The following is a 25270-nucleotide window of genomic DNA, read 5'->3' as shown; positions in this document are numbered from 1 at the left end:
TATTTTTGATCCCACATATACGTGTATTGTTTGAGTTTACATATACATCATGCCACTTAATTCACTGGTTAACACACCTGGAACCTGTTTACTCTCTTTTTTTTCTCTGTCCCATCTGATCGGGTTTCGCCAGCTTAGATTTGTTTTAAGGTCTCCTTATAACATAAAACTCATCTGATTCTCTGAAAATGGCAACAATTTGGGTGGCTATAATAAATCTCCCCGACAGCGCATGGGCTCTGTATGGATAAAACACAGGAACAGATTTATTAATACGCACGCCAGTGGAAGTGGATGGATTATACGGTAATCCCAAAGAGGAAAAAGTACATGTGATGGGGATGGGTAGTGAAAGTGAAATGAGTTATATGGTAATCCCAAAGAAAAAAAAAAGATGAATACTGCAGTGCTGCTGCCGCCTGCTGATGATGATCAGTAGTAGTGCAGCAGCTGAGACAGATCATCAAGAGGCTTAAATTCCAGCCCATAACACACCTTAATTATTATTATAAATAAATATAGTATATATACATATGCCACACTTAACTGTACTTGAAAAAGTATCTGCAACACTACAAGTTGTAAGATCTTCATGTCTCTCCCTTATGTTCTGTTTCATTGTTTTTATAGCCTTCCACTGTCCAGATTCAGTTTTTCTTTCTGCAGTATCAAGGGGATTCATTTGATGATAAGCATTGAGCTTTGAGAAACTAGTATACATATATTCCGTACTTGTCTTTAATTTGTAGGCCATATTTTATGTTCATATTGTTAAAAGTTTCAAAGTTTGGCAACCAACTTTGGAAAATGTTTTTTTTCAAAGTTTGGTAAATGTTTCTTTGAAAAATGTTTTTCAAAGTTTGGTAAAATTTTGGTAGATGTTTGTTGAAAATAGGAATGGGTAAATTCACTTTAGTCATTGCACTTTAGGGTATTTTCAAAGATTAGTCCCTAAGTTTCTACTATAAATACCCTTACCCATTTAGCTTCAAAATCATCCCAAAACATTTCTTTCTTCCTATACTAGAGAGCTTTCTTGTGAGTAGTGAGTGTTTTGTAAACACCTGTAAATTTTCTCTCTTAGTAAAAGATCTGCAGCAGCCCGGAGACGTAAACACAATTGGCTGAACTCCGTTATCAATTTTCAGGTATTATTTTTCCGCTTTTATTTCGTATTCTCACTAATCTGGTTATAGGGAAATTACTTGTACTCGGTTTATTTTTCCTAACAACTGGTAATCAGAGCTTTTGGTTGTGAATTTTTTCAAATTTTCTGCGAGGTTACTATTGATTACTATTCACGTGAATAGTGATTTCGTGAATAGTGAAATTCGATCGGCGATACGAGTTTGTCGACGGTGGTGTTCTAATACACGGTGATTCGCAAGAATTGTCAGAAACGATCCAAACGAAGCCAGATTCGAGTGGGAGCGATGGCTGCAGACGAAGGGAAGGTGAAAATTGAAAAGTTCGATGGTGCGGACTTTGGTTTTTGGAAGATGCAGATTGAAGATTTTTTGTACCAGAAAAATCTATATCAACCTCTCTCAGGAAAGCAACCAGAGGGCATGAAGGATGAAGATTGGGCTCTTCTCGACAGACAAGCCCTCGGAGTTATCCGACTGACGTTATCCCGCAATGTTGCTTTTAACATAGCAAAGGAAAAGACCACGGCGGGTCTTATGGCGGCTCTCTCCAGTATGTACGAGAAGCCATCGGCCTCAAACAAAGTTCATTTGATGAGGCGATTATTCAATTTGCGGATGACGGAAGGGGCATCGGTGGCACAACACCTAAATGAACTCAACACAATCACAACCCAGTTGAGTTCAGTGGAAATTGAGTTCGATGATGAAGTTCGAGCTTTAATTCTCTTATCATCTCTACCAGACAGTTGGAATGCTACTATTACAGCAGTCAGCAGTTCGTCGGGAAACAGCAAATTAAAATTCGACGATGTTCGGGATCTGGTATTGAGTGAAGAAATTCGACGAAGAGAATCGGGTGAAGCATCAACCTCCTCAGCCTTACACACGGAGTCTAGAGGGAGAACTTCAGAAACAAATTCAAATCGTGGCAGATCAAAATCTAGAAGGGGCAAATCAAGAACAGGAAATAAAGATTTTACCTGTTATAATTGCGGCAAAAAGGGTCACTTCAAAAGAGATTGCCGAGCACCGAAGAAAAATACCGGCGCACAGGAATCTGCCAACATGACGGAGGAGACAGGTGATGCCATGATTTTAAGCGTCAACAGTCTGATTGAATCATGGATCTTGGATTCAGGGGCATCTTTCCACTCCACCCCATGCCGAGAAATCATGGAGAACTATGTCAGTGGTGATTTTGGGAAGGTTCATCTAGCTGATGATGAAACCTTGAAGATCGTCGGAAAAGGAGACATCCGACTAAAGCTGCCAAACCAGACCACCTGGAAGCTGACAGGAGTGAGACATATTCCTGGCATCAAAAGAAATTTGATTTCTGTTGGACAGCTTGATGGAGAAGGATATAGTACAACTTTTTCAGGCTGTGAATGGAAGATTACCAAAGGAGCACTCGTCATTGCTCGTGGTAAGAAGACTGGTACTCTCTATGTAACCTCCAATTTAGAGAATATCATTGCAGTAGCAGATGCTGATGGAAAATCAAACCTATGGCACCAAAGGCTCGGCCATATGAGCGAGAAAGGAATGAAGATACTTCTGTCAAAAGGGAAGCTGCCGAATCTAAAGAATGTAGATGTCGGACTATGCGAGGATTGCATCTTTGGAAAACAAAAGAAAGTCAGTTTTACAAAGATTGGCAAGACTCCCAAGGCAGAAAGGTTAGAATTGGTTCATACTGATGTATGGGGACCATCCCCTGTTCCATCTCTTGCAGGCTCACTATATTATGTCACCTTCATCGATGATTCAACAAGGAAGGTGTGGGTTTATTTTCTGAAGAAGAAATCAGAAGTCTTTGATACCTTCAGAAAATGGAAGGCCATGGTGGAAAATGAGACTGGTTTGAAAGTCAAGCGGTTGAGGTCTGACAATGGAGGAGAGTACAGAGACAGTAGTTTCAGAGATTTCTGCGCAAACAATGGGATCAAGATGGAGACAACAGTTCCCATAACACCGCAGCAGAATGGCGTAGCAGAGCGCATGAACAGAACTCTGAATGAACGTGCCAGAAGCATGAGGATACATGCCGGATTGCCCAAATTTCTATGGGCTGAAGCTATCAACACTGCAGCTTACCTGATCAACCGTGGGCCCTCAGTTCCTTTGGATGGCGGAATACCAGAGGAAGCTTGGAGCAAGAAAGAAATAAACCTTTCATACTTAAGAGTGTTTGGTTGTATTTCTTATGTACACATAAACTCTGCTGAAAGAAGTAAACTTGATGCCAAGTCCAACAAATGCGTCTTTGTTGGTTACAGTGGTGATGAGTTCGGTTACCGGTTTTGGGACTACGAAAATCGAAAGATCATCAGAAGCAGAGACGTCATTTTCAATGAAAATGTGATGTACAAAGATAGGTCAACCGCAGAATCAAGTAATACCGAAGCTGAAACAAAGGAATTTGCTGAGTTCGAGGATATTTCTGGAAATGATGTTCAGATCAATCCTGAAGCAGTTCAAGAAGAACCAGGCACACCAGAACTGAGACGCTCCTCCAGAATTCCTAAACCAACCCAACGGTATTCTCCTTCTTTACATTACTTGTTGCTGACTGACAATGGTGAACCAGAGTGCTATGATAAAGCAATGCAAGTGGAGGATTCAGTCAAGTGGGAGTCTTCCATGAAAGATGAGATGGACTCGCTTATGTCAAATCAGACATGGGAATTAGCTGAATTACCACCAGGCAAGAAACAAGAAAACAATATCTTGTATTGCGACAGTCAAAGTGCTATCCATCTAGCAAAGAATCCGTCTTTTCATTCCAGGACAAAGCACATACAATTGAGATATCATTTTATCCGGTCTCTTCTGGAAGATGGGATTTTGAAACTTGAAAAGATTAGTGGAGCTCAAAATCCGGCAGACATGTTGACAAAGACGGTGACTACGGACAAACTGAAGTTGTGTTCAACTTCAGTTGGCATGCTAGAATAATAAGACCAGACATGCTGCTGCATTGATCGAGGTGTGAAGACATATTAAAATCAGTCTTCAAGTGGGAGATTGTTAAAAGTTTCAAAGTTTGGCAACCAACTTTGGAAAATGTTTTTTTTTCAAAGTTTGGTAAATGTTTCTTTGAAAAATGTTTTTCAAAGTTTGGTAAAATTTTGGTAGATGTTTGTTGAAAATAGGAATGGGTAAATTCACTTTAGTCATTGCACTTTAGGGTATTTTCAAAGATTAGTCCCTAAGTTTCTACTATAAATACCCTTACCCATTTAGCTTCAAAATCATCCCAAAACATTTCTTTCTTCCTATACTAGAGAGCTTTCTTGTGAGTAGTGAGTGTTTTGTAAACACCTGTAAATTTTCTCTCTTAGTAAAAGATCTGCAGCAGCCCGGAGACGTAAGCACAATTGGCTGAACTCCGTTATCAATTTTCGGGTATTATTTTTCCGCTTTTATTTCGTATTCTCACTAATCTGGTTATAGGGAAATTACTTGTACTCGGTTTATTTTTCCCAACACATATTTTTTGCAGTCTATAGCACCTAACACTGCCATAAGATCTCGCAAAACTGACTCAAAAAACCACCAAATCGAAGGTAACTAATTCCTTATAAAATAATAGTACTAATGCATTAAACATGGTAACATTTTCCCACTACCTCTGCCTGCCTTATGTTTCATTTCTTCTATCATTTTTTTTCTATTAATAATATTTTATAAGATTTCACTTTCAATACAAATGCCATCTCTCTTATATAACCGTATCCTCTTCCTTCTTTAATTTCTTTCGCTTGTTTTCCACACTCCTATACATACATACATACATACATACATTTTGTTTAATGCCTTGCAGGAGTCTCTTTTCCGGGTTTGTCGCTACAATAGTTGTGCCTCCTCACTATTAGTATTTATTTCCTTTGTATGGTCTCTTTCGTTGCCTTTTCTTTTCTTTGAGCACATCGTTTTTTGGCATTTTAAGGGTAGTTTACTTTGGCTACTTTCGGGGCGTCGGTTAGTGAACTTAGTCTTATAAACTGAAGTGATTGTCTTGTAATTAATCTTTATCCATTTGCTGGTATTCTAGGGCTGAGAGGCTGCTGCCAGTTCCACAATCTGCACTTTCTGTTCATGTTTCGTCTACTTTGACATGGAAGCGATCGAGAAGCCAGTGAGTGTAGTAGAGACACATCATTGCAGAAACCAAGCATTTTCAGGTCAGTTTATTTTCTTTGATTGTTCTCTCTTCTGCCTCTGTAAATTTGTTTCCCAGCACGCATTTACATGTTTTAGTTGGAGATAGATTCCAACACCCAACACGGAGAAAAAAATGGTGTAATAAAGTGAGATCTGATGTTTTATTCAATTAAACATATCTGACAACTGCCGCCCCATATGTTTGCTTTTGCATTCTTCTTCTTTTTACGCAAATTTGCATGAAAATGTTAGCTTTCAGATTCAGACAATCATGTTGCTGCTAAGCAAGCATGCATGGATAGTAAAACATCGACTGTCGTTCCCACCACATCTCCACACTCCATTAGGGTCCCACAGTAGATTATGCATCCATAGGATGATCCCACAGTAAAAAAACAATGGATGCATGCAATCCAACATCATCATTCTCCTTTTGTCTTCCTTGGGGTTGCTCTAGCTAGGCTAGGCTAAGCTAAGCAACTTCATCAGCTTGTTTAAAGATGGAGATGTGTAAAATTCTAAAAGTAGTAGGGGGAAGAAGACGACCACGAAGAAGAAGAATGCTCCACTTTACTTACAGTGTCCATTTGAAGAAGCAAACAAACTAAAGTTGTTGACTTTACGTACTATTCTACTTTTAACGATTAACTGCTGGTCACACCCTGTAAACCACAGATGCTTTCATTACTCACTGCTGCCCTCCTCCAAGTACTCTTACTTCTACATTAAATAATTCATTTTCCTTGGATCTTTGTTTTATCTTAAATAAAAAGACAAATTAAATCATTGTCTTGAAGAGATAAACAATGATTAGCATTGTTGTATACCTTTTTTATATATGCAAAATTATTGGTTGATCAGTAGTAGTTCAGTTATGTTGGACTCCGCACAAAGTAATACTAATCAGTAGTACTAGTAGCCCAACTACAAGCAGAGATGGATTAAAGGAGAGATTGACAGTTGCGGTTGCAGTAAGGAATGTAACGATTGTAGGTGTTACAGGCATTACAACGTGACTTGTTTTTTTAAAAATAATTATATTTTAAAATTATGGATACAGTTGTGATGTCGTGGTAATTTTGAAAATTGTTACGATATGTCGGTTGTATTTTATTCCATGATATATTCTTCATGGATGAGCAGAAGTTTCAACTTGCTCTATCTGTCACCCTCAACACATAATGCGGAAAAGTTCAACCATGAAGAATATTGTTTGTTTTCTGTTCCTGGTTTCTTAGCTTGATATTGAAAAACCAGAAGCATAATGCATGGTGAGACGAATGCATTTGAGATCACATTAAAAAACATGATGTGATAGCTAAGAAAAGTTCATGAAAACAAGCTGGAAATTAGCCATCTAACTTGGCATGCAAGGACAGAACAGCTGAGCGTCATTAAAAAGATCTATCACAAAAGCTTGTCATTCTTCCTTCTGGCTTGTACATTATTAGTAAAAGACGGTCATTAAAATAATCGTTTTACTTAGGCAAAGTAGCTAGGAAATACCATTACTCTTGAAAGTTCAATTAAGCATATGCATCATTAATCGATATATAGAATATCTTGTGTAAATCATTAAGAACAGCATGAAGAGAGAGACAGAGAGAAGATCGAGTGATGAGAGACCATGTAACTTTAACTCCTTTAGTACAAACAGTTTATTGGTAGGAATGAAGTGACCTTAACAAACTAACAATCTTCTAGCTGCACTCATTACACTAAACTAACTATATAATTTATGCAAAACTAAACTCATGTACTTTTATACTTCAACACAACAATCTTAAAATGGTGTAAATGAATCTTAATCTATATATATATATATATATATCAGGCAACAACTTAGTATGATCAACTAGTATTGGCAAAATCAATTAAACTACTTACTCTAAGTTTGCCTGCCCTATGTTCCATAGGGCTTCTTGGATCTTATAGGTTATAAGGCAAAACGTTTACAGTTAAAGATCAACATAATAAGGCTAAAAGCAGTTGGTCAGCGGACCAAAGAAATAAAGTTGGAGCAGAAGGACCATTAAGGTTGTCAGTGTTAGAGTATGCCCAAAGACCAATCATATGATGATTGTAATAATACTTTTATTTACCTATTTTATTGAATAAATGCATTGCCGCTATTATTTTCAGTTATATATATGTGTTTAACATAAACTGGAAGATAATAAAGTCCATATAATGACATAATTGTTATTATTAAAAGATCTCTAGTCAAGTATTATTATGGGCATGGATAATAATAATATGCTCAAGACTAACATGTTATTGATTGATAACAACGAGTTGTCATTGACATAGAGATGTCAGAATTAATACATGATTATACTGTTAGAGAACAATGTATTGGATTGACCCACCATGAGCATATGTCTTGGATTATTATGTGACAGTCATAGCATTACTCATGGTGATGGCTATATGTATGATCCTCAGACTTGAGATCAATACTATCCCAACATATATTGTTGTATGTTTTGATGTAGCTAAACAAGCTCCGTAACTGGTTACTCTATAAAGACTGTTATTGAATATATCTCAATATATGTAGTGGGTGTGTATGATTAAGATAGGATATGTCCTTCCTACATAATAGGAAATATATCATAGGCAACTTGATTGAGTAAGACTAGAAACGCATGGTCATGCTCGAATAAGTTGATATGAGATATCATAAAGTATTCGTTAATTAAAGTCTACTCTAGAAATCAAGAAACAATAGATGGGCTATACAAGTGTGACTATTCCAAGACTTGTGCCTATTCTAGATATAAAGGACATAAGGATATAATATATAAAAGAGTTAATCACCAAGATGATATATCGAATCATATTTTCTTGTAACTTAGGTGACAATGATATATTGTTAGATGTCACTCATTGTATGTAATATTAGAATTATTCTAATAATTACTTCTAATGTTACAAGAACCTACATGGTCATACCCTAAGATTGAAACGAGCAAAAATGTACAATTTGTTGTACGTTACTAAAATATATCTAGAGTTAATTAAGTATATATATTTTAATAATCCGGAATATTTAATTTCAATTAATTAAATATAGATTTAATTAATTTGAAATAATAAAATCCATGATATAATTAGGGTAACTTAGATATAAAAAGATTATTAAATTCTAATTAATTAAATATAGATTTAATTAATTTAAAATAATAAAAACCCTAATATGACTAGGGTAACTTGGCTATAAAAGGGTGTGTTAGGTCTAGCAGCCGTTTTGGGGAGAACACGCACAAAACCTTCAGCCACTTTCTCTCAAAACTGTTTTGGGGAAAACAAAATTGCTCTCAATCGGGTGAACTGAGTAGAGGCCGAGACGTGATTTCGTGGAGGCTTACGATTCGAACCGATCTACACCACCAGAATTCACTTCTTTCCTTGCTATTTTTCAAGGAACCCGCTGTAAGTATTCGCATCTCTTCCTTCCGATTTCAGTTTTTTGTACTTGGATCGCTGGTGAGACCGTCGAGTTTTGTTTCCGCTGCGTCATGGGGTGCGTCGACGGTCCTAACAGTGAGACTTTAAATTAAGGAAATAAGAATACTGACTAACTGTATTCATAATATTTGGAAGAAAAAAAGAAAGAATATGCAATTGATATTGCATGCAATGATTGTCTACCAAATATAGACCAGCATAAGTCATCTCGGGGAATTCTAACTTGTTACGGAGTTAATCATAAATGTAAGGAAATCTGAAGTTTCACAGAAGCATGTCATGACTCGATAGCAAATTTTTTTTACTGCAACATAGTTTTCCTTTTACCTGATTTGTTCACGTGTTCTTGTTACTGTAACATCATATTTACCATTAAAGGCTTACCATCTAATTACCTCTGTTGTTTTAGGTAAAGTCAAATTTTCAGCATTAATTTGATGCATCATGCTGTATAGTATTACTAAGAGAGAATTCATCAATATCACCTAACAGCACACTGCACATACATATATGAATTTTTGTTGCCATCTGTAATTAAGATGGTGAAAACTACATATGTAAGTAACCAAGCCTTTGTACGGTGCACAGAACTGAATCTCCAAGAACTTTTGGTGATACTAATGTCTTGCCCACGGCTATTATTATGTTTTAAAGAAGTGGAGAGTGGAGACATTAGCCTTACATCAGAGAGTAAAAAGAGGTCATTGAATTTAAAAGCGTCAGTGCTGCACATCTCGTTAGACATGTATTTGGAAAAGATGATAATGATTTCATGCCAAGTGTCCCGGTGGTGAGTAAACAGGGTGAACAACCGTGACAATAGTGACGTGACGAGGATATCAAAAGATTAAGTGGGAAAAATATCACGCCTTGGAGAGGTGTAAAACATTAATCCCACATCGAAAAAAATCATTTAATTTAAAAACGATGATGCTACACTTCATATAAGACATATCTCTTTTAGAAAGAGGATAATGATCTCATTATCCTGTCATATGAAAAATTAGCTTTTCTATAGGAAAAGGAAGTGAAGAATCCCATGGCTTTAATTAAGCTTAAGTTCTTCCTATTAGGGGTGAGTAAAACTCGACTCGACTCGAAATATAATTTTTTTTTTCAATTTCAAGTTATTCGAGTCAACTAGAACTATCAATTCGGTTTTCAAGTTCGAGTTGAGTTGAAAGATCAAAATTTCGAGTTTCTCGGAAAATAAAAAATTTGGATGAGTATTTGGACAGATTTACGATTTGATCTCAGATTTCCTATTCCTTCAATTCCTCCTTTATTTTAACTCAAATTTTCACCAAATTTGAACCACATGCTCCTAAACTATCATAGAATATAAATGTAATTTCAATTTCAATTTTGATAATTAATTTTGTATTTTTTTCAATCTAATCCTTCATTTTTTCATAATTTATGTATTTCTTCAATTCATTATTCATTTTAAGTACGTTTTTGACCAAATTTAAATGACATGCTCCCCTACCACTATAGAATACCTATGTAACTTCAATTTTTTTACCAAAATATACTCTATCTTTTTAATTTAGTCATTTAACTTTATATTTTGCTCAATTTAGTATTTTGACTGCAATTGTTAACAAATTCTTTTTTCGCATCAATTCATTGACTCTTTTATACTCCTATTAATTTTTTATCCTTAAAACACCTTCTTTGAAATATAATATTGTAAATATATTTTATAATTTTAGATTGTGTGTGATATATTAAATAACATTGTAATGTGAAAGTATATGAAGATATATATATATATTATATGGTTTGAGAAAGTCAAAAAATTGAAATAAATTCGTACTATAATACTATAATTAATTACAATTATATTTGTATAGAAACTCGAACAACTCAACTCAAATTTCTTAAACTCGATTTGACTAAGAAAAAATTCAAGTCAATTTTGAGTTGTAAAATATGACTCGTTAACTTGAATAACTCAAAATTTTTTGACTCGGCTCGATTGAATGCTCATCCCTGCTTCCTAGGCTCCCTACCATGCTAATGCAAAAGGCACCAAAAACATAAGCACTCCTTTCCATCAACGATTAATTCTATTTCTTTACCGAAAGCATAAGCACTCCTTTTCACCCTAATGCAGGATATATATATATATAATATATATATAATTTGTCTCTGATTTAGTAGGTAACTTCATATAAAGAGTAACAAGAAGAAGCACAGTCAGAAATACTAGAATGACAAGCCACATCAAATTCTAATAGATTTGATAGAAGAAAAACAACATTTAATCAGTTCCACCATTTACTTAGCAGAGAGAATTCATCACACAGAAATCAAATTGAAGATAGAGGAACAATTTTTGTTTAACACGATTAGGAAATATAGGAAGGGTTTATCAAACAATCTTCATTGGTAAAAGTTGTGGAATTTGCTGGCAATAGCAGGATTTTCTTGGTAATCTGAATGCAACCCAATGTCTGAGGTGGAGATGAGAAATGAAGTAGGGTTTATTCCTTCATTGGCATTTGAGGGGTTCGTCAAATCTGAATTATGGTTCATTATTTTTTCATATGAGTTGGCAATGAGATTCGAGCTAGATTTTTGGTCTTGTCCATCGGGGTCCGTCATGAAAATTATACTAGCGTTTTGTTCTTGGGTATTACCTGTTGAGTCCTTGATACCTGTCATTGCACAGTAGCTGTATTGGATCCTCTCATTGTTCATGCCCCAATTTCCTGAAATAACTGGACAATTCTCCGCCGAGTATTCTCCGCTTGAGTCTGCGATGTTGTTTGAGTAATTAAACATGGATGACGGTCTTGTGATGCCCAGAAATCTCTCGATGGTACTTACATAATCCGTTTGATGTTCTAACGAGTGAGATTGTACAGTACCATGGTGTACTTTATCTTCTTCCTCGACCACTAACTTCAGACTATTGTTTGTTTCAGCAGAGGACTGAAATTGTATCAATTCATTAGAGTTCGACTCATCTGAACAGTTTGTTTTCTCTAGCCCTTTCATCTTCATTTTCTCTCTAGTTCTCTCCCTTGCTCTTGCCCTCGCTTGTCCCTGGATTCTCTCACGACATGTCTGAATGAAACTTTACGTGATTTTCGTTCCTTGGTCACTCTATCCGTAGCAGTACTTCTCATAGATTCACCTCTTGCTACTCCACCTTGCTGGTCTCCCGTAGTGTCTTGACACTTGGCTGCTGACACCACTTCGCTTTCAGAGGTAGATGACACGCTCTTTCCACCCCCAGTATTGCATCCGTTCTTCAGTGCTGCTGGGAGATTCTCAGTGAGTTCTTTGATAGCAGCCTTGGATTTTGAGAAGAGCCATTCGATAGTTTTGCTTGCCTTGTCGAACCCCAACATGTCCTGAAGATCAAAAAACTTACGGGCAATTTGAAGTGACAACCTCATTCGCCGATCTCTCGGACCACGAGCGGTACAGATCTTGCTGTGCCTGTCTTTCTTCCCAATTCTCTTCCGAGGAATCCCTTGCTTTGCCCCGCTACCGGTGCTTCTCTTCCGGTTAGTCGGAACCTTTTTGGTTTCCTTAATCGGAGAAGCCGCATTGATTTCGGAATCTGGCGGTGCCATGTTGCTAGTAGACCCCAAGATCTGTTGATGTACTTGGGATAGAAGATGACTCATAAGCAACCCATCATCATTATCAAAAAAGGGTGCAGGAAACTGAAAGAAAGGAGATGTATGATCCTCCAGTACTGAAGAACCTGCAGGGTGTTTATCGCCTGAAAAAGAACATCCAGGCATGATATGGGGGTTGTAACCGTTGCTAGAAGGAAACATGGCCGCAAATTGAAATACTTCCGCAAGTAGAAGCTATTTATTTGAGACAAAAGTTGTTCATCTTTTTTTTATAGAAGCAAAGAGAAGAATAGGGGAAGCTTGAAAAAGAAAAGGGGAACACAGTGAAAGGGAGTGGAGGTAGAGGAACTGTGAAAGTGAGGTGATAAACTGATAAATGATAATTGAATTTGAAGTTAGTAGGAAGCTGCAAACCCCAAGTGCCGGTATTGCGACACTTCACGTGGGTGTGGGTTAGTTGCTTGATAGCAACACTTCATATTTCTCTCTTATTCTCTTTCTTCTTTTCAGATAGAAAGGTTTAAGAGTATCAAAACCACCACGAGACAGAGAGTAGACATGGTCTCCTCTGGTAAAACCTAGGTTAGCTAGTTTGGACTAAAGGAGAGAAAGAGCAAGAGAAAGCAAAGCAAGAAAGAAAGAAAGAGTAAAACAAGGACAATAATTAATTATAGGAAGAGCATTTTGATATGATATGATATTAATGTACAATGCAAAAGGGGGGGGATAGAGTTTGCTTTTACGGCCCATGAATGTGCATTTGCAAAGTGAACTTTGTTTGACTGGAAGACCAGATATCGCTGTCGAGGTTTCATTTCTCTGACTAGTGTCTACTCCCTTCGTTGTCTACTCCCTTCGTTGTTCATTGGGATCCTTTATTCCTTTTTCTTTCTCCTTAATCTACCTACTAATTATTTCCAAATCAAGTTACTCTATTCTATGACCTAATATTTATAATTGTCCAACTATGCCTGAAACTCATAACTTATCTGTTTGAGCTGAATTTAAGTATATGTAACACTAATGAAATCTGTCCAGTTATGCCTGAAAATTATCTAGTTATAGTGGCAATTAAGTTTCCGTGCTCATTTTCTTGCAAACTATTTGCAGTTGCAGCTTTGGCTTTGTACACATGCCGCCTGCAGGTTTCAGTGAGAAAAAGATAAACTTTATTATTTAATTTCCACCAAATACATGTATATAATATGTCTGCATGGCTAGCTACTAGTAGACGTAGTACAACCCTGTATCCATTTGAAAAAGAGAGTTTCTGAAAACCCTAATGCACGTGGGCTGATATTTAAGCATATATATATTTCCATCTGAATAGCTTCCTGATCTGCTAGTTGAAAACCAGAACTGCTGTACACTTTCTCGTGTTTAACCTTCACATCTTAATTCATTTATTTTCATTTCTACACGAAGGGTTTCACTCAAAATCAAACGCCTTCAACTGATAAGGAACATTTTCTTTCCCCTTTTCTTGGAGTGATCATTTTCATTTTAAGAAGATTACTATCAAAATAAAATATTCAAGGTTTATCAGAGACGTATCCAGAGAAGCAATCATTTACTAGATAATATTTTCTTGCAAACCATCGGGTGAAAACGTTGCCAGTTGTCTGGATTGCGGATGCTCTTAAATAATGGGACAGCAGCTTGGTTACTCATAACAAGACATGAGAGGTAATTAACTGTCAGGGAATAAACTACTTTGTCAACAAAAGTTAAAAAAGAAAATCTACAGCTTCGAAAATCGGGTACTCCCCCTAATCATTTACAGAGACTTAACATTTATATATATCAGTAATTTTCTTTGCTTAGATTGAATTTAAAGATTACTTATAATAAACGAGCTGCCTTTTTTTTTGGGGGGGGGGGGTTGAGGGGTTCTTTTCCATATTGCCTACTGTCACACAAAATTGTTTCCCAAAAGCAAAACAAAAGTGATGCCCCATAAACTGCAAATGATGTTTCTCCATTTATTAAGAAGTAATAGTCGTCCTGAAGAATTAACAAGCAAAGAAGAATAGGGAAAACAGGCAAGTTGATGGGTAACTTTATGTACATATATGTGTGAATTTGATCGATCGTGTCGTTTGTTATAGTTTTATTTGGCCTGGTTTCTGTCGTCTTTACCCCACCATGCCAGGGAAGTATTGTGGAATGTGACGGTAATTGAAATATGACTGAACAGCAGATGAATGTATCACCTGGTCAAAACATTACTGCCCGGTCTTTTTCGATGATGTGCAATAGGTCATCAGTTCGCGCTCCTGTTAAATTTCCCCATCATAAGATGTCTAGTTGCCATGAACACTTGCTTGTAGATTTGCACGCGCACTTCTACCAATGATCAGCCACGCACACCAATTTGTTTGGATTAGATGACCAAAAAAAACATACATGATATACTTAAATCTCGGTCAGATTTTGGCTTTATATGCTCAAAAGTTTGATACCCCAGGCAATCTTCTAGCGCCCCGCCGACGTACTTACTTTTTACCACACAGGAAGAACCTCATTCATTGTATACGTATAGACATTCTCTTTCAAAAAGGAATAGGTTAGGCTTCAACTTGCAGCTGATTGAGACCAATTTATTATCAGATTATCTACATTTAGTAAAATGGAAAATGGTACATAAAGCTAGGCTATTCATGCTCTAGCTACCTTTTAATCATCTTTAATGGGAATATAATTCTTCTCCAATTTCCCAGGGTATAGGTAGCAAATATTCTAAATGGCCTGCACTGCTCAGCATGATTTTCATGTATAAGAACGCTTTAAATGGAATCGATATATTCCAAATTTTCTTACTATGAAGGCAACATGACGGGAGAGGAAGATCTCGTTGGATCTAGGATCAAGACATTGATAATAGTGACATTTAGTAGAATGGACAAGAAAGACACAAGGCTTGAATTTAGAGTCGAGTTTTGTGTATAGTCCACGTAGTACAAGGTTCTAAGAGTTGTATAGTTTGGGCTAGTGCGAAAAAGAAATTCATATGTTGACTTTTCCGGTAGAAAGATTCGATTGACAAGATATAGTAGTGGACGGTCGCAGATTCATAAATATTTTTGAGGGTAAACTAATACAAATTTTTTGAATAAAATGAACATAAATAAAATTTTAGAGTGGACACTATCCACTCTCGTATACATGTGGATCCGCAATTGATAATAAAGCATGCATAAGGCCAATAAGCGAGCGGAAAGGAAGTTTGGTGTAAAAGAGTAAATGTTGTTTCCATAAAGAGCATGGATCAAGCTCTCATACTCTCCACCTCCATCGGAATAGACACTAACAATGGAAGAGTTCAAAAATTTGTCGTTGGTGGTGAGTTTCGAGTCCATTCATACGTCCATGAATTATTCCCGCCATGAGTAAGAGGAGCCCCCGTTCTCTAATCCTTCACAACAAAGAAAGTAGGAAAGAACTAATAGATTTCTTGTTTTGCTCATAAAATTTGAGGAATCAAAATTAAATTTCTTTGAATACCAAGTGCATATAAAACATCTTTCAAAAGAAAAGTATGAGAAGGAAAGTATGTAATGTACGTGTGATTATTATACAATTATCATCTCTGACAATCACATTGTCAGCACCAGTATACTCATAAAAATCTAGCAGGTTTTGAGCGTTTAAAGTGATATGATGTGTTTAACATGTGTCCATCACTCAATTTGTATTATGTTTTGGTTGTCAATTAATTGAACAATTTAATGTTTAATTCGTCTATATCTTAAATTCCGAAATAGTATAAGAACTAGCGACATATTTAAACAAAATATTTAGCTATAGGTTTGGAACCTTTGGTTAGACGGGAAAATAGACTCCTGACTCAGATTTCTGGCAAAATTTTGACTAAGTTTTTGCCAGGAAGCACCGGCAGTTAGTGCAGTGAGAACCAATATATCAATATATGTGTTAAAATCATACCCAGGAAAAGCAGATGAGGTTGGAGTTTCCAAGTCAGAAAGTTATTGCTTCCCATGAGCCAGATAGGAAGTTGGATGGAAATTTTTATGGTGATGAACTTTCTATTTTTGAATCATGGGATTGATTACACCATGGCTGGATATAGTAGATGGTGAATCAGATTCTGAAACTTGTACATTAGACAGATCAAGTTGGTGTTGCAGCAATGTTCATGGCTACAATAGACAAGGTAATCAATAGACAGATCAGGATCGAAGAACAAAGAGATTAAAAGGCCCAGCAATGCTCAACCTTTACTAGAAATTGAAGTGCCCAAAGTTGCCATTATCAGCCCAGACCTCAATTAAACAGTATTTCTTGAAATTTTATATAATTTTTTAATATTTTTTCTTAATTATATAATTTTACATCTCTTAAAATTTATAATTTATACTGTTTAATTTTTAATTCAACCTCTAAATTAAGGCGTGCTGCCATTTATCCAAGTGTTTTTGTTAAACAAATTGATCAAAATTATTATTGTAAATGACAATGATGAATGTACGTGTGATCTAGCGTTTTGTTCAAGCATACATCTCATGCATGCATTCACTTTTTATATTAATAATGACTATTAGACATTATTAAAAGTATTAATATAATTTAAAATAATACAATCCATCTTTTTATATGTATTTATTAAAAAATTTAAATATAAGTGCAGGCTGAGTAATCAAGTATTCCCCGATATGGTTGTTTCTCTAAACGACCGTGCCAAATTTAGCATTTACAGTTACGATAACTGCCCTCTGTGAGAAAAGCTTGCATGTGACTAAAAGCATGGTATTATTTTATTTTATTTTTGGATTATGATCTCAGGTCGGACTAAGTTTGAGTTTAGAGTGATAAATATTCTATTTGATCTGACCTAAAAAAATTTAATGTAATCATATCTTATATCTTATATATTTAGAAATATTTGTAATAATATCCTTCTCTATATTGATTTTCTTTCAATTTGGTCACTATTTTATCAAGTAAAATTAATTATTATATATATGTTAGGTCGCCATCCAGCTCAGTTGGTAGAGCACAAGGTTCTTAATCTTGAGGTTGTGGGATCGAGTCCCACAGAGGGCATTTCATAATTTGGAGGTCTCTTACGGAAGCTGCTCTCAACCTGGTGTTGGGGGTAGCCTACTATCTTACCTCCCCCTTACCCCATATATATATATGGGAAAAAGGGACATCCATATGTTAGGTCGGGTTATGTACGGATTTTATCTCAAAAGATGGATCAGGTTTCCGGAATGAGAGTGACATTTGAAAGAAAGGAAAATCAATGAAAGGATTGTAAAGATAAAATGGATTTAGATCATAATTACCTATTAACCATTGTTTGATAGTTTGTTTGAGGTTATGTGATTTAGAGACAAAATTAAAAAAGAAAGGTACTTATAGTGGGTTTAGATCATAATTACCTATTAACCATTGTTTGATAGTTTGTTTGAGGTTATGTGATTTAGAGACAAAATTAAAAAAGAAAGGTACTTATAGTGGGACTCACTTTCGGTTTAGGAAAGAAATTAATGAATAGATAGATAGATAAAGAGCATAACATGGGTACTTTGTGCAAAAGAAAATGTTTACTGAAAGGGACGTGTTGATGAGGGTGGGAAAATGCAGAAATCCCACTGTCCCACTTTCAGGACACATTCCATGGAAATTTGGGGTCTACCTTTTGACTCTTCTTCCCTGCTTATACCCAAAAGAAACTGCTTCCAGCGGCGGCCAGAATACAATTTATAATTAGGGAAGGCCATTTTACTCGGACCTAAGGGTTTGATCCGGCCTGATCTGATTAAGTCGATTTTTTATTTTAAAATCTTGAGTTTGAATCAAATGAGGTTGAGTTCATGTAGGTCGGATTAGATCCAGATTTTAACCTGCAATATCATATCGAAAAAAAGTTTCCCAGAAGTCCATAAATGAAAAATTTTAATTTTTAGAAAAATTTTGAATGAACTAAAAATCTAACCCGACCGAATTCGTTGCTATTCTTATTTATAATGTACATGCCTCAATGCATATCATGAAACCATTCCCCATTTCCTCATTGAATGGGACATAATAATAATCCCATATCCGCCGGTCAAGCACCAAGAACGGCTCTACGAGAGAAGTTGAACAACCCATTTGGACCCACCAACGGATCTCCTGGATTTTGATTGGATTGTTTCTGACCGTCCACAATCTTGTTGATTTTCTTAATTTATGCGCCATTAAGATTAATGACTTAGCTAGTTTATAGGCAAAGTAACTAAATCAGGCCCTTCTTGAAACCAGCCAAACCAGGTTCTGCTGCTTTTGCAGCGGTCTGTCCTGTTTAAGCACGTAGTAGTAGGCTTCTCATTCCTAAGCCAATTTATTATAAGCTCAAGTCTTGCCTCTAATAATTAACGGCATGCAAGTGTGGGTTGAAGGTAATCATTTGGTTTTTCTCATGTTTTGCACCACATTTTTATTTTTAATCTGACCAATATGTATGTATTCATCCATGTCCACTTCTGTTTTTTTTTTATATTGACCGTCTTATTAAAATATTTTACAAGGTATATGTGTTCATTTAAAACTTGGGATCTATTATTTTAATCACTTATATAATCAACAAACAAGAGGAAATTAATTATTTAATTCACTCAAGATCTGGTCAACATGATTCTCTAGCTACTTACTTGACCAAGACTTGGCCACCCACTATATATATATATATATTAATCATACTCACATAATACTAGAATTTTGTTATACATATTTATTTGTATGAGATTTCGAAATTATATATCTAAGTATTAACGCGGTGATATGTCATTGAATAGTTTAAGAAGATAAACAAATTGATTATACATATACGATCATAGTATGTATTTAATCCATATACATTTATATGTTATCAATGTACTAAATTATGATAAAATGTTCTTTTAGCTCCCGTTTATTATAGTTATTTGAGTCTTTAAAATTTTATTATGTTTCTTTTGAACTTAAATCTTTATTATTTTTATTATATTGACATAAATCTCACGTAACAATATCGTTAAACAGATGCTAGTTATTTTTTTTCTGTCACATCTTCATTCTTTTTTTAAATAATCTTTGTCCTTATTAAAATATTGACATAATTTTTTTATTTCTAAATTTTAATATTTTTTATGACTTTACAATAAATATACAAAATAATTTACGTTACCTTAGTGATCCATCGATGTTCTATCACATTTAGGTTTATTTGACAAATAATAAAAGTTTGAGGATTAAAAGAGATATAACAATGGTTTACGTGTTTAAATGATTGAACTAATAAAATTGGAGGCTAAAAAAGGTTATTCTACCTAAAATTGAATATATATATATATTAATCTAAGACGATTATAAAGTAGTATATGTTCTAAAATTTTTCAATCATTTGATAATAAAAGTTCAAATTACAGTCTTTAATGCTCGAGCCTAGAACTTCTAGGAATAACAATCATCCTTTTAAAATTAAATATATTTAACCTGTAGATCATACATAAATATATCATCAATTTGTTTATCTTCTTAACGTTTCTCTTCCCTCTAAATTTTAAACTATTCGATGATATATGATTTCATTAATATTTAATGCACTGATAATTTATAATTTTATGCATAATATTAATAAGTAAACTGGAAAAGAAATATTAACCAATAGGCCACATGTGATGAGAATTGCTTGTCGAAGATCAAGAGGTGGGGATAAGCAGGACACCTACCTACCTTCGATTAAGGTCGGCCTGGTTAGGGGAGAATATATATATATATATCCTCACAGTCACAGGCCAGCTAAGTGTTTCATCACCTTGACCTGGATCGCACTGCGCCATCTATCTATTTTGTTTTTAGTTAAACATATCATTAGTGCTTAACTTAAAAGGCAAGATGTACTTGTAATATTTTCGGGTAACAATAGTTTTAACAACGACGTGATGTGAACTTCTCCCCGTCGCTTCAGCTTTTGACTACGTTGTACCATGTTTTTAGCTTAGGAGTTACTCTTAGAATACACAGTCTCAGCTTCTTCTTTTTTCAAGTGTAGTTTCATAACATTATAATCCAACAGACCACATTCTAGTCCGTGCTTGTATTAATTTGGACCTGTTGATGGAAAATATGAGACTATGACGGTCGTAAGCAATTCATTTCTTTTAATTTGAATTGAGATTACAATTGATATTTTTTATGAGCCGAAGAAAATAATAAAAGATAAATTTTGAATTGAAGACAAAGAGAGAGAGAAAAACCTCCATTCAACTTTGTAAGATTGTTTATATAAGTGTCCTAAATGCTGGTGTCTAGAATAATGATAATTATTTCTAGATTGGTGGGATGGGAAGACTTAATCATCATATAGCAGATTTAGTTGGTTGACAGGATTGACAACGATCACGTCAAATAATTATAGCAGACTAGAAGATATAAAACTCTGAAGACTTTCATAAACTGTTGAAGCCTTGATAAACAAAGTATTACTTTGGAGGAAATTGAGAAGAAACACAACAAAGATCATTTGCGTACGTTCGTACTAATTTCCGTTGCCATTCATGCCAACCTGGCCATGCACCATAGCTAGGTAGCTAGGGCAACAATATATATGGTTGGAATAAAATTAAGAAGAAACCCTAATTAAGAATAGAGAGCAATCAGGGAGAGGCTCTAGCAAAATGGTTTTTAGCCGTATTTTTAGCGGCGTTTTTGAATAAACGCCGGTAAATACTTGTACTTTAGTAGCGTTTTTATATAAACGTCGCTAAATACTGTACTTTAGTGGCGTTTAAGCATCAATTACGCTAAATACTCGTACTATAGTGACATTTTTATATAAATGCCGGTAAATAATGTACTTTAGTGGTATTTGTATTCAAACGCCGCCAAAAACTCGTACTTTAGTGGCATTTTAAGTACAAACGCCACTAATATTATAATTTAGTGGTATTTTAAGCACAAACGCCACTAAATACTCGTACTTTAGTCATATGTTCTAGGATATAAACTTACTACAATGTAGAACTTAGTTATGTAGAACTTAGTTATATTTGGTTCTTAACAATAGCTGAAGTTTTAGATCTTTTGATTTATTATTATGGATTTCAAGTTTGTTATTATGGATGCCAACTTTGATTTATTATTATGGATTTCAAGTTTCTTGTTATGGATTTTAAGTTTGTTATTATGGATGTCAAGTTTATTGGATAATGCTACATGTTAAAATTTTAAATTTGGGCAACAAAATAGTAGAAAACAACATTTGAAAAATTAGTTTTAATTCGCAACATTTGTATAAAAAAAGTCACTAAATACATAGTCAATACCGACATTTTTGAAAAACGCCACTAAAATTCTAGATCTTTTGCGGCATTTATACAAAAAATATCACTATATACGTAGTCAATAGTGGTGTTTTACATTCACAAACACCACTAAATGACATAACATAGATGTGTTTTTGAGAACAAACACCACTATATGTCAGAATATTTAGCGGCGTTTTTGAGACAAAAGCCCACAAAAGAAAAGATAAATCTGGTGTTTGGAGAAAACGTCGCTAAATATCATAACCCCTTTAGCGACATTTGTAAAAAAACCGCCTCTAAAAACATAACCTTTAAATGCATTTGTGAACGACAAAAGCCGCTACCTTTTGCGGAATTTGTTTCAATAGCACTTTTGCGACGTTTATTTTGGGCCACAAAAGTTTTTAGCGAGCTTAAAAACACCGCTATATGACTAAAAAAACGCCGCTAAAAACATATTTTTACTGAGTTTAGTTGAACGTCATGACAGGGTGGGTTGATGTCATCAAAAACCCCACGACAATGGGGAGGGGGACTTCTCGTGGGTTAAGATAGTGGTGGTGCAGCTATCATAAATTGTTTGAATATTTCGTCTTTCCAAAAAAAAAATTAAAAGAAAAGCTGCACTAAAGGATGAAAAGATAAAACATTGGGGGACCAAAGCAGCCAAGCGTGTAACCACAAAAAGGGGTTCCTCAGAGTATACAAATCATCCCTTTCTTCTCCAACCTTCCTTTGGCTTTGCCCAAAAGAATACTATGCCTCACCCGTTCAGTCAATTCATCGTACCCTAAGCTGAAAGCAAAAACATACACTATGTAGTCAATATTATACAGCAAAATTACATTTGAAAAAAATTATGGGTTTGGCCTCTTGGAAGAGATTAAAAAAAGGGTAATGTTGGTTGAATGATTTGTGTCTTGCTTTTCTTGGCAAAGTTGCTGTGCTTGAATAACCGTGTAATTAAGCATAGTTTGCTGGTTATCAAAGGTTTAAACAAGCTTTTAAGTCATGATTTTTAATCACTTTTACCATTAAAACATCACATTTGGGTATCCTGTTTAGGCCAACCAACCAGCAGGCGCTTAGCAGGTAAAGGCTATGAAAGAAAACTAGGCAATAAAACATAGAGCCTGCCTGCCATTTGTCCAAAGCTAACGGAAACATCTATGATTCCCTTTTAGAGTCTTGGTCTATAAGTTTTTATATACTCAACTCCATAGCCATTGATCAATTGCACCAAGCAAAGCAAGATATAATCATGTTTCCTTCCCAATAACGTGTTCAAACAAAATGGTGAAAAGAAAAAAAATTCCCCACCTTCATTTTCTTTTTGATTCATTCTTAATATTATGTGTATATGTATATGCATGTAAATGTCAGCTAGAAGCTATGTGAAGAAGATGGTTGTAAAATTAAAATGAAAATCAAATTTAGTGCGTTAATAATAAAGAGAAGTGTGGGAAAAGAAAATAGAAAAGATTGACCATTTTCTGATGTTAGGAATAAAAAGAAACCATCCTAATTTTAAATGATAAGATGAAAGAAAGTGTAAGAAATAAAAGTTAAGTTTGTACACTATCACTATCGTATTGAATAGTTGAATCAATGGAGCGGTCATTGATTAAAGAGAATGTTGTTCTCTCTTGAAATTCTAGGTTCAAACAGTTGCGTCTGTAGGATGTATGCATTGTCAATAGTTAAGAAAGATTATGAACAAATACTACCTTATAATCACTCTAGACTATTAATTTTTTTTAATAGATGCAGGGTGCATGTGTGTACGTTGTTAATAAATTCTGAACACATACTACCTTGTAATCACCGTAGACTATTCAAAAAAAGTATTGAATAGATGCAAGGTGTGTGTACGTTGTAAATAAATTAATAAAATTCAGAACATATACTACATTATGATCTCCTTAGACTATTTAATTTTTTTTTCATCTTTGACCAACTGAATTTAAGTTAATTAATTGATATTACCAATTCAATTAAACTTTTTAATAATTACTATAAGTATGTAGTTTTACGAATTATTTTTACATGTGAACATGCATGATTGTTCATTGTGGAAACACCTTTCTCAAGTTTTCAAAGGAGGTTTCATTGCATCAAGTACTACCATGTCACTAATTTAGTAGTTTGATAAAAAAAAATATGTGATTCATAAAGAATTACAATCAATTTTTAATAATTATAAATAATAATATTTTGTATCATTCAATATAATGTATTTAAAATTTTTGATAAGAAATGTAAAAGTTATATATATATATGTTTTGTAATTTTGATGATAAGTAAATGTAGAGTTAAAGAAAAACTAATAATATCATTCTGAATAGATTTTGACTAACTATTAATGTAATCATATGTAACTGCTTAATTACAAGTTCAAAAAAGAAAATTAAAAACAAAAGTTATTAGATTTTATTTTCCTTTTGTGAAAAATATTAATAATCATAATGATTAATCTTATTGATGTAATCCTTTTAATTTCCTCTAAATTTATAACTTGTAAGTTTGAATTATTCATTCCAAAATTTATAACAACAAAGCAAACACTCTAAAAATATTCAGTCTATCATATATGTTAATTACGCCAAAATAATTGCCGTAACAACAATGCTATTTTAATATCAAATTGAGAATAAAAAATAATTCTACATGCCAACACGGATATGTTCAATTAATTTACTTGTTATAACGTTACATGAAACTGAATTCACGTTCGGTGGTCAAGGGGAGTGTTATTTACCTTTAAGATTTTGGGTTCGAGTAATTATATCTACAGGATGTATGTGCATTGTCAACTGTTAAAAAAGATTATGAACAAATACTACTTTATAATCACCACATATTATTAAATAAGAGTTAGGATTTTTTTCACATATTTTTAGCCGCTACTGAAAACCACCACTCTCCATGTCTTTTGCGGTCACCTAGGCATTCATCTCGTCTTCTCATCATTTATCATTTTTTTATTTATATTTTCTTAAAATATAATTAAAACTAAAAAACCTCACTATTTATGGGGTTTGAGAACTTTCTCAGATTTGAGAGGTTAGGATATTTGTTTGAATATCCATATGATGAAAAGTATTTTTTCGAGTAGACAAAAATCATAACTCAAAACTAACCTAATTGAATGATTATCAGAAGAGATCAAAGTATTAGAATATTAAACTTTTAGATGGATTTGCATCAATTTTGAATGATTTTCATGAAAACCCAATTCAATAAAAGAACAAAGAGTCAAATATAAACATTTTAAAACTAATATTATCGCAAATAGCGGCCAATGATGGTTGAATGCCAATGATGTTGGGAAGTTTAGTGTCTAAAATAGATGTGTTTTAAAATTTAGTGACAAAACCGATATACAAATTAAAGACTTTATAACAAAACGATACTATTTTGACCATCAATAATAATAATAAACATCGCTTTGGCTACGCTATTACAATGACGAAAAGATTCATTTACCCTGTCACACCATTTGCATTTTAACTGTCCAAAACTTATGTTACAACACCACAAAAATCCAGTGTTATAATTGAATGCATTTAAAGTTCAATAGTAAAAATGT

The 25270-nt window shown here is 34.4% G+C and overlaps 1 pseudogene; it reads right to left on the bottom strand.

Annotated features, from left to right (window-relative positions):
* Positions 1–11094: 11094 nt before the first annotated feature.
* Positions 11095–12693, bottom strand: LOC120193319 (annotated as a pseudogene).
* Positions 12694–25270: the final 12577 nt, after the last annotated feature.

Source organism: Hibiscus syriacus, unplaced genomic scaffold, assembly GCF_006381635.1.
Source record: "Hibiscus syriacus cultivar Baekdansim isolate YM2019G1 unplaced genomic scaffold, ASM638163v2 tig00116995_pilon, whole genome shotgun sequence".
Taxonomy (NCBI): Eukaryota; Viridiplantae; Streptophyta; class Magnoliopsida; order Malvales; family Malvaceae; genus Hibiscus; species Hibiscus syriacus.
Note: the sequence above shows the minus strand (reverse complement) of the source record. Positions and strands in the feature narration are given on the sequence as shown.